The sequence below is a fragment of the Rana temporaria genome, chromosome 5, assembly GCF_905171775.1.
Source record: "Rana temporaria chromosome 5, aRanTem1.1, whole genome shotgun sequence".
Taxonomy (NCBI): domain Eukaryota; kingdom Metazoa; phylum Chordata; class Amphibia; order Anura; family Ranidae; genus Rana; species Rana temporaria.
The window spans coordinates 98168170-98181677 of NC_053493.1; the positions used below are offsets into that span (position 1 = coordinate 98168170).

General features: G+C 45.6%; 1 protein-coding gene across 3 annotated transcripts in view; it reads left to right on the top strand.

Annotated features, from left to right (window-relative positions):
• The first annotated feature begins 443 nt into the window (after positions 1 to 443).
• The window catches only part of TAX1BP1 (Tax1 binding protein 1), a 166970-nt gene continuing 153905 nt past the window's right edge, over positions 444 to 13508 (top strand). The window contains exon 1 of one of the 3 annotated variants that reach the window (XM_040352923.1): positions 444 to 608. The gene's annotated coding sequence lies outside the window, so the exon portion shown is untranslated. The remainder of the gene's footprint in view (positions 609 to 13508) is intronic. The other 2 variants (XM_040352921.1, XM_040352922.1) reach the window with 2 other exon arrangements.

The following is a 13508-nucleotide window of genomic DNA, read 5'->3' on the forward strand; positions in this document are numbered from 1 at the left end:
CCGCTCCCCACACAGTAGTAGCCGTGGGCCTGGAGAGTAAGCCTTGACAGGCTGTGAGGTGGGCAGCAGCGACGGGCAAAGAGTCGCTGATTGCCACCATTATTAGTAAAAAATAAATAAATATATATAATAATATGTCCCTGGATTTCATTTTGAAAATCTAGTCACCTTAGTGTAGGAGAGACCAGGGTGTATGAGACCTTCCATGTACGGTAGGTAGAAGTGTGACTACAGAATATACGACAGCTTTACCCCACACAGGCTGACACTTCACTGACAAGTCATGTATCTCTCTCTCTGGGTGTAGCAGCAGTGGCCCTCCCGCTGTACAGGTGACCGGTGTCTCCCCCTCCCCCTTGTACACATTCCACCAGCAGCTCCCAGTGCACAAGGGCTCAGCGTCAGTGAAATTCCTCCGCCGTCAGCTGACTGGGCACGTGTACCGGAAGTGACGTGTGTGCTGAGAAGTGGAAAGAAAACAATTGCAGAGGCTGACACGCGGAAGTTGTCGGGTGTGCGGGCACATCACAGCTCAGCGGCCGGCACGGGACTCCGTTCTCCGGTATATCCCTCCGCCTCAATACAGCTGTCCGGGCGGGTATTTCCAGGTAACACGAGTGAGGGACACGGTATGTGCGTGTCTCCTGAGGTGCTTGAGCCCCGTTATGAGGCAGAGCGGGCTGAGTGTGTTTGGAGTGAGGCTCCCTAGGTCTTATGACGTCTGTTTCTACGCAGAACCTGCCTGTCCATTCTCAACAGGTCACTACAGGCCTCTCTGGCGTAGTTTGGACTATAGGGGGGCGTGTCTTTCCCTGCGTCATTGCTAGCCAGGCCTGTTCTGTGCGTGCTGCGTGGAGGGGCGGGGTTGACACTGCAGGTGTTTGGATTGGTGGTCGTCAGGTATACTCGCTGTGTAGGTGTGGGCGGGGCTGGCACAGCATGTGTTTCAATTTGTAGTCAGCAGTGTGTAAGGTGAAGGGGCGGGGCTGACATTCTTAGTCAGGTGTCCCTGCTGTCCAGGAGCTGATATTGTAGGGGTTGGGTTTGGTGGTCAGGTGCATCCTCTCTGGGGGTCTCCAAACTATGGCATTAGAGTTGTTCAGGAACTACAATTCCCATCATGCCTAGTCATGTCTGTGAATGTCAGAGTTTTGCAATGCTTTATGGGACGTGTAGTTTTGCAACAGCTGTAGTCTGGAGATCCCTGCTCTACGTCATGGGTGCTCAACCTGTGGCTCTCCAGCTGTTTTTGGAACTACAAGTCCCATCATGCCTCAACGAGCCATGCTTATGTCAGCCTTGAAATGCATCACGGCACTTTCTATTTTCGCAACAGCTGAAGGGCCACAGGTTGAGCACCCACGCTCTATGTGGACATGGCAGAGGGCTCTCTAACAGATTTATAACCTGGCTTACTACACCATAATAAATAACATAGACCAGGGCTTGACAAATTTGCTTGAAAACTAGGAGCCAGCTAAAAAAGTTAGGAGCCAGGAACGCGCCCCGTCCCTCCGAGCTGATGCGCAGAAGCGAACACATACATGAGTAGCGCTCGCATATGAAAGCAGTGTTCAAACCACACATGTGAGGAATCGTTGCGATTGGTAGAGCGAGAGCAATAATTCTAGACCTCCTCTGTAACTCAAAAACATGCAACCTGTAGAATTTTTGGAGATTTTAAAGGGTAAAAGTTTGTCTCCATACTACGAGCGGATGCAATTTTGAAGCGTGATATGTTGGGTATCAATTTACTCTGCGTAACATTATCTTTCACAATATAAAAAAAAAATTGGGTCAACTTTACTGGTGTCTTATTTTTTAATTAAAAAAAAGTGTATTTTTTTTTTCCAAAAAAAGTGCGCTTGTAAGACCGCTGCACAAATACGGTGTGACAGAAAGTATTGAAACGACCACCATTTTATTCTCTAGGGTGTTAGAATAAAAAATATATATAATGTTTGGGGGTTCTAAATGGAGGGAAGGAGATGGCAGTAAAAACAGACAGGGGAAGTCCATTAGCATTGCTGGTTGTCTTGTCATACCAACGGCCACCACAAGATGGCGCCAGATCACAGAAGGAAGCATAGGCCTGCAGAATTCCGCAAAGCCACGGAGACACAGGATACCCCAGCTGTGCCGCCCCAGGCACCGGGGTGCTAATTCTAGTCACAATTGCGTCCTGGCGCCCGGGGTTTGTTGAACCCTGTACTAATGTGTAAGAGGGAGAAGTAGGGTTAGAATGAATGAATGAATGAAAAACTTATATAGCGCGGCACATGCAAACTGAATCGCCTGATGGAATGTGTAAATTGTGAGTGAAGGCCTGCTTCAACTTTAGGACAGGCATCAATAAATGGTGGACCACAATCTGAACTAACAGTTCTATCTGGACCACCAGCCAGTCCCCAGCTCAGGTTTACCTTTAAAAACAAAATTATAAATGCACATATTTTTGCAGGAACAAAAATGTGCTTTTTCATTTTTTTACACAGGCGCCTGCAAAGCATTGTGCTCATGATCAGCAGATCATAAGTGCAATGCCAGGCTCCTGTATCATACAGATTTTCAGTTGTGGAGCTGGAGAAAGTGTCCGTGGGCTACAAGTGCACTGATCACTGCAATTGCATTCTATTCAGAACTGTATTTTCAAAGTGACAGCTGTTGTGGGAGAGAATAACCCCCTGGGGTGTTAGGGAGGTGGAGAGGTTTCTTAGCAACATGTTAGATGTGCTAACTTTTAAGAAACACACTTTCCATTCTATTGAGTCCAGCGCTCTCTTTAGACCCCTTTCACACTGATGGTGTATTGCAGGCGCTATAGCGTTAAAAATAGCGCCTGCAATCTGCCCTCAAACAGCTGCACTATTGTCTCCAGTCAGGCTTTCACACTGGAGCGTTGCACTAGCAGGACGGTAAAAAAAAAGTCCTGCTAGCTGCATCTTTGGAGCGGTGTGTTTACCGCTCCTTCACCGCTGCTGCCCATTGAAATCAATGGGACAGCGTGGCTATACCGCTCACAATGCGCTGCTGCACCCTTTCTCGGCCGCTAGTGGGGGTAAAATCGGGCCATAGTAAAAAATAGCGGAGTTTGACCGCTGACGCTATGAGCGGCTCAGTGTGAAAGGGGTCTTACTGGAGCCAAATTATTCTCCAGGTTTTGGATCCCTGGCGCCGCTTTTTTGGATGTAGGCGGTAGCTGGGACTTCCTGCTATATTCATACATGGCTTTCCACTGCACACACATGAGATGGTGCAACGATGTCGGAATGGTCCTGCAGCCTCCAGGGATGTGTCCCAGGAGGTTGCGGGCAGGATCGGGCAAGCTGATGTTATTAAAGCAAAACTATATATAAAAACTTGCGAGCAGGAAGGATTTTTAGAAATATTACCACCAGTAATTTTTAGAAATATTAGTAACTCCGTTTTGGAGAGATTTAGTTTAAGGAAGTGGTGCGACATCCATGCTGAGATGTCCGTTAGTAAGTTGGTAATGCGAGAGGAGACTGAAGGAGTGAGGTGAGGCGTAGACCGATAGATTTGGGTGTCATCGGCGTATAGGTGGTATTGAAAGCCAAGGGCGGTTATCAAGTGACCAAGGGAGGAGGTGTAGACAGAGAAGTGGTCCAAGAACAGAGCCTTGGGGGACCCCCACAGAAAGGAGCAATGGAGAGGAGGAGACAGAGTTGTAGGTAACACTGAAGGAGCGCTGTAATAGGCAGAGAACCAGGATAGAGCAGAATCTTGGAGGCCAAGGGAATGGAGTTTATTGAGAAGGAACGGGTGGGTGGTCAATGGTATCAAAGGCTGCAGAGAGGTCAAGTAGGAGTATAGAGTACTGGCTGTTGCTTTTAGCAGTTAGTAAATTTTGTAATATATTGTATGGAGACAGAACAAGAATTCAATGAAAGGAGTCCATAGTGTTATGTATGTTATCCAGTCCCTTGATGTCAGTCTTTCTGAAATGATAAATGTCACTTATTAGAACAGAAAGAGTCATCAAAGATGCTTATTTTTTTTGAGTTGCATGTTGAATATATTTGTAGAATAGTCAACCGAAGCCCCATTTGCATTGGGCTGCACTCTGCTAGTTTTTCTAGCACAAAGCATCTGAATGGGACAATATTATCTGTACATGAAAGTGCGAAGATCAGGAAAATAATGTACTTAAGTGCCAATAATATATTTTTCTCCTGTGAAAAACAAGAGACAAACTGCTGTCAGGTTTATAAGAGACTGCCAGCAAACACCTTACTGTTACAAAAGACTGCTTGTATGTTAACAAACTGCTAGAGACTGCTAACGCTTTACTGGAGACTGCCATTGGTTACTGACATGTGGATGGATGCTGCCAGTGTTGGCTGGCTCCTTGCCATAGGCTGCCGAGGAAGGCTGGCTCCTTGCCGGAGAATGCCAGTGAAGGTCAGCGCCTGGCCTTTGGCTTCATCCAGGTTATCAGTGACTGTCATGGATCATGATGACTGAGGCAGTGCTGTCAGATTTCTAATAAACTGCCATTGACCTCCCAGTCTCCTAAATGACTGCTTGTACCAACCAACATATTGGGCCGGTGGCATGTTATAGACCTCCTCCTTATATGTTGCTGGTATCTACTTCTGTTTCTAGAGACTGCTGCAGATTGTTAAAATTCTGCTAAAGATTATATATAGCAAAATGAAGAAAAAGATTGAAGGAACAAAATGACTTTAAGGATTTGTGATCACACAGGAAATGTAATCCTATGCTTTGTGGCAAATAGCTGGAAGAGGTACCAGAGTTGCACAAAGACACCTTGTGCTGGAATAATGGTTGGGTAAAGAACCTAAAACACAAACGGAAATGTATTACATTGTATATTTGTCATGTATAAATATCAGCTCACTTTGTGTAATCTCAAAGAACTATTTATTTTTTGTATTTATTTTTTTAATTTAATTTTTTTTCTTAATGCTTTTTATGCATTAACCACTTGCTTACTGGGCACATAAACCCCCTTCGTTCCCAGGCGAAATCTCAGCGTCCGGCACTGCGTCGCTTTAACTGACAATTGCGCGGTCGTGCGACGTGGCTCCCAAACAAAATTGGCGTCCTTTTTTCCCCACAAATAGAGCTTTCTTTTGATGTTATTTGATCACCTCTGCGGTTTTTATTTTTTGCGCTATAAACAAAAAAAGAGCAACAATTTAAAAAAAATATATATTTTTTTTACTTGTTGCTATAATAAATATCCCAATTTTTTTAAAAAAAACTCTTTTTTTTCTCAGTTAAGGCCGATACGTATTTTTCGACGTATTTTTGTAAAAAAAAAAAAAAAAATCACAATAAGCGACTGGTTTGCGCAAAAGTTATAGCGCCTACAAAATGGGGAACAGAATTATGATTTTTTTTATTATTTTTTTTTTTACTAGTAATGGCGGCGATCTGCGATTTTTATTGGGACTGGGATATTGCGGCGGACGTATCGGACACTTTTGACACAAATTTGGCGCCATTCACATTTATACGGCGATCAGTGATATAAAAATGCACTAATTACTGTATAAATGTGACTGGCAGTGAAGGGGTTAACACTAGGGGGTGAGGAAGGGGTTAACTGTGTAGCCTGGGTGTGTTATAACTGTGTGGGGGGAGGGGGGTGACTGGGGGAGGGGACCGATGCTGTGTCCCTATGTACAAGAGACACAGATCGGTCTCCTCTCCTCTCACAGCACGTGGAGCTCTGTGTTTACACACAGAGCTCCACGTTCCTGCTGTCACCTACCGTGTCACCGACGATCGCGTGTACCCGGCGGACATCGCGGCCGCCAGGTACACGCATCGGGTCTTCGGCGATGCGTCGGGACAGTTTTTACCCGCCGCGCGCCACCCAGTGGCGCGCGCGGGTAATGCACATAAAGGCCGTTTTTAAACGGCCACTTGGCACTTGAGAGCCGCGCTGCGGACGTATTTCGTCTATAGCGCGGATCTCAAGTGGTTAAGATAAAAAACCTTCTGTGTGCAGCAGCCCCACTAATGCTTACCTGAACCCATCTCGATCCAGCGATGTGCACGAGTACCTCGGCCGTCCGGGATTCTCCCTCCTCATTGGCTGAGACACAGCAGCGGTGCCATTGGCTCCCATTGCTGTCAATCAAAGTCAATTAGCCAATAAGGAGAGAGAGGGGTGGGGCCAAACCGCAGCCCCGTGTCTGAATGGGGACACACACAGCTGCGGCTCGGCTCAGGTTCCCCCATAGCAAGCTGTGTGCTTGCCGCGTTTTTTTTTTTTGTTAAAATGAAAAGACTGTAAAACAAAATGCTGCTAAAGGCGAGTTACCGTATTTGGTAGCATTTACAAGCTGTTACAGGCATTGGCATTTCAAATGCCTCTGAACATTCGTCTGAATGCATTTTTTTTGCGTTCCAAAAAAGGCTTTTAAACTCAACTGCCTAGAAAGGACTATAAACCACCCTGTGTACATGTACTGATAAGATAACATAGAGGAGAGTTCAGGGGCAGTTGGAAAAAAATGCCCAACTGCTTTCAAATGTCAGTCTGATTACGTAAACTTCTGCAGGTAAACAGACGTTTAGGAGCAGTTGGGCATTTTTTTCAACTGCTCCTGAACTCTCCTCTGTTATCTTATCCGTACATGTACACAGGGTTGTTTCTAGGCAGTTGAGTTTAGAAGCTTTTTCTGGAACCCAAAAAAATGCATTCAGAAGCTGTGTTTAGAGGCATTTCAAGCACCAAACGTGGGTAAACGTGGCAGTGGCAACTTGCGTTTAGCAGCGTTTCGTTTACAGACGTTTTTAATTTTAACCCCAAATTTATTTGTATTTTTTTTCCAAACGCGGCATGTAAATGCGGCTTAAGGGGGTTGTAAAGGTTTGTTTTTTATTTTCTAAATATGTTAATTTAAGCTAGTGCATTGTTGGTTCACTTACCTTTTCCCTTCAATTTCCCTTCTAAATGTTTGTTTTCTTTGTCTGAATTTCTCACTTCCTGTTCCTCCTCAGTAAGGTGTTCAGTAAGATGTTCTAAATGACTTTCCACCGCTGGGATGATGGTGGAAAGCTTACTGAGGAGAAACAGGAAGTGAGAAATTCAAACAAAGAAAAAAAACATTTAGAAGGGAAATGGAAGGAAAAGGTAAGTGAACCAACAATGCACTAGCTTAAAGGAACCTATTTAGAAAATAAAAGACGAACCTTTACAACCCCTTGAAGACTACTCATCTCCTTGAAACTTACAGAAATGTTTATATAGAAGATAATGGAGTTTGTGAGATTAGTGCCTTTACGAAGGCTACAAGAAGAGGACAAGCTAGCCCTGTGGCTATTTGTCTGGTACCTTTTTTTAGTTTTTTATATTTACGTTTTGAGGGGAAAAAAATGTCATGAGGACATCTATTGCATCGCCTATTCATCATCCTAAAATAGGAATAGGGGGGGGGGGGAGAAATGTACTTTGTACTGTCTAGCAGATAAGTTATGAGGTATTTTGGAGTAAGATAATTAGAACCAACCTTATCTGCTAATGCAGCCTTGTAACTTTTTTTGGAGAGTGCAAAAACTGGAAACTAGTTACTTCTGCTTTATACTGTTTTGCAACCAAAGCATTGAGATGAATATGGACCAAGCCAGAATTACATTTAGGTGTATGAAAACAAGTCGTACAACATTTGTTTATTGAACAATTATATAGTCGGTGGTGAGAGGTAGAGACCTTTTAGAGGTCTTTGTATTATCAGCAGGACAGAGGTCCTGTTGTGTTTTATTTTTTGAGGGCCCACAATAAAGGGCATTGCATTCTTTATTGAAAATCTTTTAGGTTTAGAGCTTGTTTACACCATGTGTAGTCGAACATGTTTTTAAAGCGGGGGTTCACCCTTAGAGGGCACTTTTCCCCCTTAGATTCCTGCTCGTTTTTACTAGGGGAATCGGCTATTTATTTTAAAATATGTGCAGTACTTACCCGTTTACGAGATGCATCCTCTCCGTCGCTTCCGGGTATGGGCTTCGGGAATGGGCGTTCCTTCTTGATTGACAGTCTTCCGAGAGGCTTCCGACGGTCGCATCCATCGCGTCACGATTTTCCGAAAGAAGCCGAACGTCGGTGCGCAGGCGCAGTATAGAGCCGCACCGACGTTCGGCTTCTTTCGGCTACGAGTGACGCGACGGATGCGACCGTCGGAAGCCTCTCGGAAGGCTGTCACTCAAGAAGGAACGCCCGCTCCCGAAGACCCATACCCGGAAGCGACGGAAGAAGATGCAGCTCGAAAACGGGTAAGTACTGCTCATATTTTAATACAAATAGCCGATTCCCCTAGACCGAACGAGCAGGAAGCTAAGGGGATAAAATTTTTTTTTTTACAAATGGGTGAACTCCCGCTTTAAATACAGTGTGAATGTTTATATCAGAAAAATAACATGTTTCAGTGAGCTTAGTTTACACGCTTTTCAAAAGTACAGAACACTGCACATAAATGTACCTCCGGTGCACATAAATGCAAAAAATGTACTGCAAATGCATGTAAACACGCATGCATAACTGCACACTATATAAGGGGATCGTGGCATAAACAAGCCCTTAAAGTGAACTCTGGGAAGCCTAATAATATTAACCAACAATGCAACAGATATCTTAGAGTTTTAATGACTTTATGATCTGTCCCCAGTGCCATAGGCATTGCAATGTATTAGAAAAAAAAAAAAGCAGGTGCGCTGCAACACAAAACAGCATAAAGCACAGTGTCCTGTGTCTGTGCTGCCAAAAATTCAGACGTCCCTATTTTTATGTGCGTTGTGCAGAGTACTACATTGTGGTTTCATTGGATCATAATGTTTTGTATATATCAGTTAATTGTATAAAAATATTGTGCAGGGTCAGGCCTAGCCTGTCCGATGTGGGGGTGCAGTAAAAAATGTCAGGGGGGTCAGAGGATGAAGGGTCAGCAGGGCAGTGTAGAGGGCCCAGCAGGGCAGAGGGTAGGGCAGTGTACAGAGGCCATTCGTTTGTAGGGCAGTGTACAGGGATCAGCAGAGGAGGTTTTTTTTTTTTTTTACCTTCAAGCGGTTGTATACCCTCTGATTTATTTTTTCTACCCCTGTAAGGCAAAAAGCATACTAGCTCATTATGAAATACTTACCTTAGAACGAGTCGTCTGGTCCACGCCGAGGTAGCTGACATTTTTGCCTCGATTTGCTGGAGCCGCGATGTTGTCACTCCCACGCATGTGCGCGGGAGACTTCTTTTCGGCAAGGTCCGGCGTCTGCCGGGCTTTCACCTGAGAATCCCCTGCATGCATGCGCCGCTGCAGTCAGCGGCTTATTGCGAAGGGGAATATCTCCTAAACCATACGGGGTTAGGAGATATATTTTTTTACCTACAGGTAAGCCTTATTATAGGCTTACCTGTAGGTAAAAGTAAAAAAAACGCTTTCATGCACAGAAGGTATGGGGAGGTCTGTTGGCATTTTTTTTTCTGTTTTGCTGACTCCTCAGCTGGACTGCTTTTAGACATTCGGAAGGTTAAAGACGCTGGCCGACCTCCCCATTTAAATTAAATATATCTTGAATGAAAAGCTTTGCTTCCTGCGTGTGCGTGTCAATTGCCTAAGGCAAGGTTAGGCGGGATAAACCTTACATTTTTAGAAAAAAAAATCATAAAAAAAGATGTAAACAAAAAAAAAATGCCTTAGGCCCCTTTCAGACTGGGATGGGAGCCGCAGTGGCGGTATAACACCGCTAAAAATAGCGGCACTATACCGCCGGGATTGCCGTGGGAATAAAGCGTTAATACCGCCCGAGGCGCATTGCGGGCGGTATTGCCGCGGTTTCCCATTGTTTTCAATGGGAAGGAGCGGTATACATGCCGCTCCTCTCACTGCTCCAAAGATGCTGCTGACAGGAGATTTTTTTGTCTCCCGCCAGCGCATCGCCTCGGTGTGATAGCCCTCGGGCTTTCACATTGAGTCTGCAGTGAAGGAGTTTTTCAGGCGGGATAGCAGCGCTTTTTTTAGCGCTGTACCACCTGAAAAACTCCTCAATGTGAAAGGGGCCTTATTCCTGCAGAGGAGCGGTGTAGAGGGCAGGATTTTCCTGGGGAGGGTGAAGGTGAAGGTCTGCTTTAATGTCTTGGTGGTACTTTGCTATAAAACTTTTTTTTTGCCTTGTCCAAATCCTCTTGTAGTTGGCAGATTAATCCAATTTATTTCTGAATCCTATGTCCCTATTTTCATAATCGATTTATTGGCTGATTTTATTGCTTCGATAATCGGATAATAATCTTAAAAAAAGTGTGGTGTATAATTTAATATGTGTAGCGCTACTCCCGCAGGAGCCGCTGGTTAGATTTGGGACAGCATGTTATGTTACCTCTGTGATGTGTCTAGGGATGATGAGCAATGACGGAATTTCCAAACAGCAGGGTGTCGTTTTCTATGCTTTTATTACTTGCCCAACATGGCAAACCGTTAACTTGAGGTAGATGGAGAAAGGTTGGTGAAAGGAGAATTTGCAGATTCAAGCCTATGGATAACGGAAGCAGTCCTGCCTCCAATGGGACTTTAACTCACGTCGCCACTCCAGCCGGAGTGGGTGAAGTGTACCTGGACAGGCCTCTCACACCGACCTGGCAGCCAGAGTATCACTTAGAACTTCTAAAAAGGAACAAGTCTCTGCCACCGACTTGGCTCTAATAGAATTAGAATTAGGAGTGGAACCTCTGCCACAGGCCCTCTACTAGGAATGTAGATAACAGAGCAAATCCTCTCAATGAATATAATTTAGCCTGAATCTCCCTCAGGTAGACTTCTTGGTTTTGGGGTCACCGACTGACAAGTTGCAACATACAACTTCTCAGCATCCGGCCACCCAGATCCCAGATGGATCGTCTAAGCCCTATTGGATCACCTGCCTCCGGGCTGACCTCAGACTGACTCCCCACCGAACAGCACAACTCGCTTGGGATCTTCTTCATGGAATGTGGGGACCCAGTAAGTCACTGGGGCCCCTTTGCAGCTTCAGTTGCTCCGGGCCATGAGGGCCCAGAACTGGGAACTCCACGTAGCACGTGCGCCCCGGCCTGGTAGGCCATCTCGCCGGGGCCCGTGATGTGCGCACACCCTAAAGGTGGGTGCCGCACCTGGAACGAAGCGAAGGACCCCACAAAATGGCGTTTGCCCAAGAAATACCCTCCCCCAGCATGCCCCACGAAGGAAACACTCCTCTGATTGGCTGCTGGAGAAAGGCGCCTCCGCCTGGACTCCTCTGGCGCCACCTGTCACCCAGAGATGAAAAGGTATCTCTGGAACACAGAAAGAAACCACAGGACAGCCCAGCCTGGCAGAAACCCAATTTACATAAATCAACATGGATGAGAGTTAGGTAACTCTCTCATCCCCCTCTAAATTTAACATAGCACCTGTACTGAAAGTACACAGGCGCTACATATGTAAAGTAAAAAAAAAAAAGGCAATTTATTCTGAAATATGTACAGTACAGACCAAAAGTTTGGACACACCTTCTCATTCAAAGAGTTTTTTCTTTATTTTCATGACTATGAAAATTGTAGATTCACACTGAAGTCATCAAAACTATGAATTAACACATGTGGAATTATACATAACAAAAAAGTGTGAAACAACTGAAAATATATTTCATATTCTAGGTTCTTCAAAGTAGCCACCTTTTGCTTTGATTACTGCTTGGCACACTCTTGGCATTCTCTTGATGAGCTTCAAGAGGTAGTCACCTGGCGCAGCACCCCATCACTCTCCTTCTTGGTCAAATAGCCCTTACACAGCCTGGAGGTGGGTTTGGGGTCATTGTCCTGTTGAAAAATAAATGATGGTCCAACTAAACGCAAACCGGATGGAATAGCATGCCACTGCAAGATGCTGTGGTAGCCATGCTGGTTCAGTATGCCTTCAATTTTGATTAAATCCCCAACAGTGTCACCAGCAAAGCACCCCCACACCATCACACCTCCTCCATGCTTCACGGTGGGAATCAGGCATGTAGAGTCCATGCGTTCACCTTTTCTGCGTCGCACAAAGACACGGGGGTTGGAACCAAAGATCTCAAGTTTGGACTCATCAGACCAAAGCACAGATTTCCACTGGTCTAATGTCCATTCCTTGTGTTCTTTAGCCCAGACAAGTCTCTTCTGCTTGTTGCCTTTCTTTAGCAGTGGTTTCCTAGCAGATATTCTACCATGAAGGCCTGATTCACACAGTCTCCTCTTAACAGTTCTAGAGATGTGTCTGCTGCAAAAGGTGGCTACTTTGAAGAACCTAGAATATGAAATATATTTTCAGTTGTTTCACACTTTTTTTTTTTTTTTTTTTTCCAAACATTTTTATTTTCTTTTATTTTCCATCCTTCAGGCAGGACATATGCATGTACAGGTAAGGTAAGCAACAATCATTAATGTAAGACTTTTGCGGACGCAGCCGCCATAACGTATATTTAACAGGAAAGATAAATTGAGAGTGAGATAAGCATTGCCTGTAGAGTGTATGCCAACAGACTATAACATTTTCTATAGGTACATTACCCAACTAGTGTGGCCGACGGGTAAGTTATGGCCAACGGTCTCTAGTGTGTTCCCCCCCAGTGTGACCCGGTCTGGGGCAGTCCCAGTCGGGTTTGTCGATATCCGCACCAGGTATCCTGGTTCCCGAACCCAGGAGAGGGAGTGGGCAAGGTTTTAGGCATATGTGAGTGTTATAGTGATGGGGAGGGAGGGGAGGTGAGCCGCCACAGCTCAATAGGGTTGCGTCTACGGGGGCGCCGGTCATTGCATGGGGGGGTTGATGGTCTTATATTCCTCAGAGGATGTAAAATGTAGCCAACAAGCCCAGGTCTCGTTGAACTTCGCAGGTGTGTCGTTGCTCTGATGGATCAGTTCCTCCATCTCCATTATTTTCTGGAGGCGTTTAAACCAGTCCGTCAGAGAAGGGGGGTTTGGGGAGAGCCAATGGAGCGGAATGCACAGGCGTGCGGCGTTTACCATGTGCATCGCCAGGGAACGGCCGTATCTCCTTGGCAGCGAGGAGGCATGGTGGAGGAGGAATTGGGCGGGCGAGAATTCCAAAGTGTCGGTGGTAATGCGTGCGATATGGTCATGGACCTCTGTCCAGTATGGTTGGAGTTTGGGGCATGTCCACCACATGTGGAGGAATGAGCCCGTCTCCTGGTGGCATCTCCAGCATACTTTGGGGAGTGCAGGGTTGATTCTGTGTAATTTTAGTGGGGTTTTGTACCATCTGGAGAGAATTTTGTACGCATTCTCCTGTGTCTGGACATTGATTGATCCCTTGTGGGCGTATCTATATACCTGTTCCCATTCCGTGTCCGCTAGGTCAAGGGCGAGATCGCTTTCCCACTGCTGGTTGGCCCAGTGGAGTTTAGGTGAGTGTGAAGAGAATAGAAGCCCATAGATTGTCGATATCAGGTGCCTCTGAGGTGAGTTGGAATTGCACAGGTTTTCAAAGGGTGAGTAGGGCCTCGACCATAGTGCG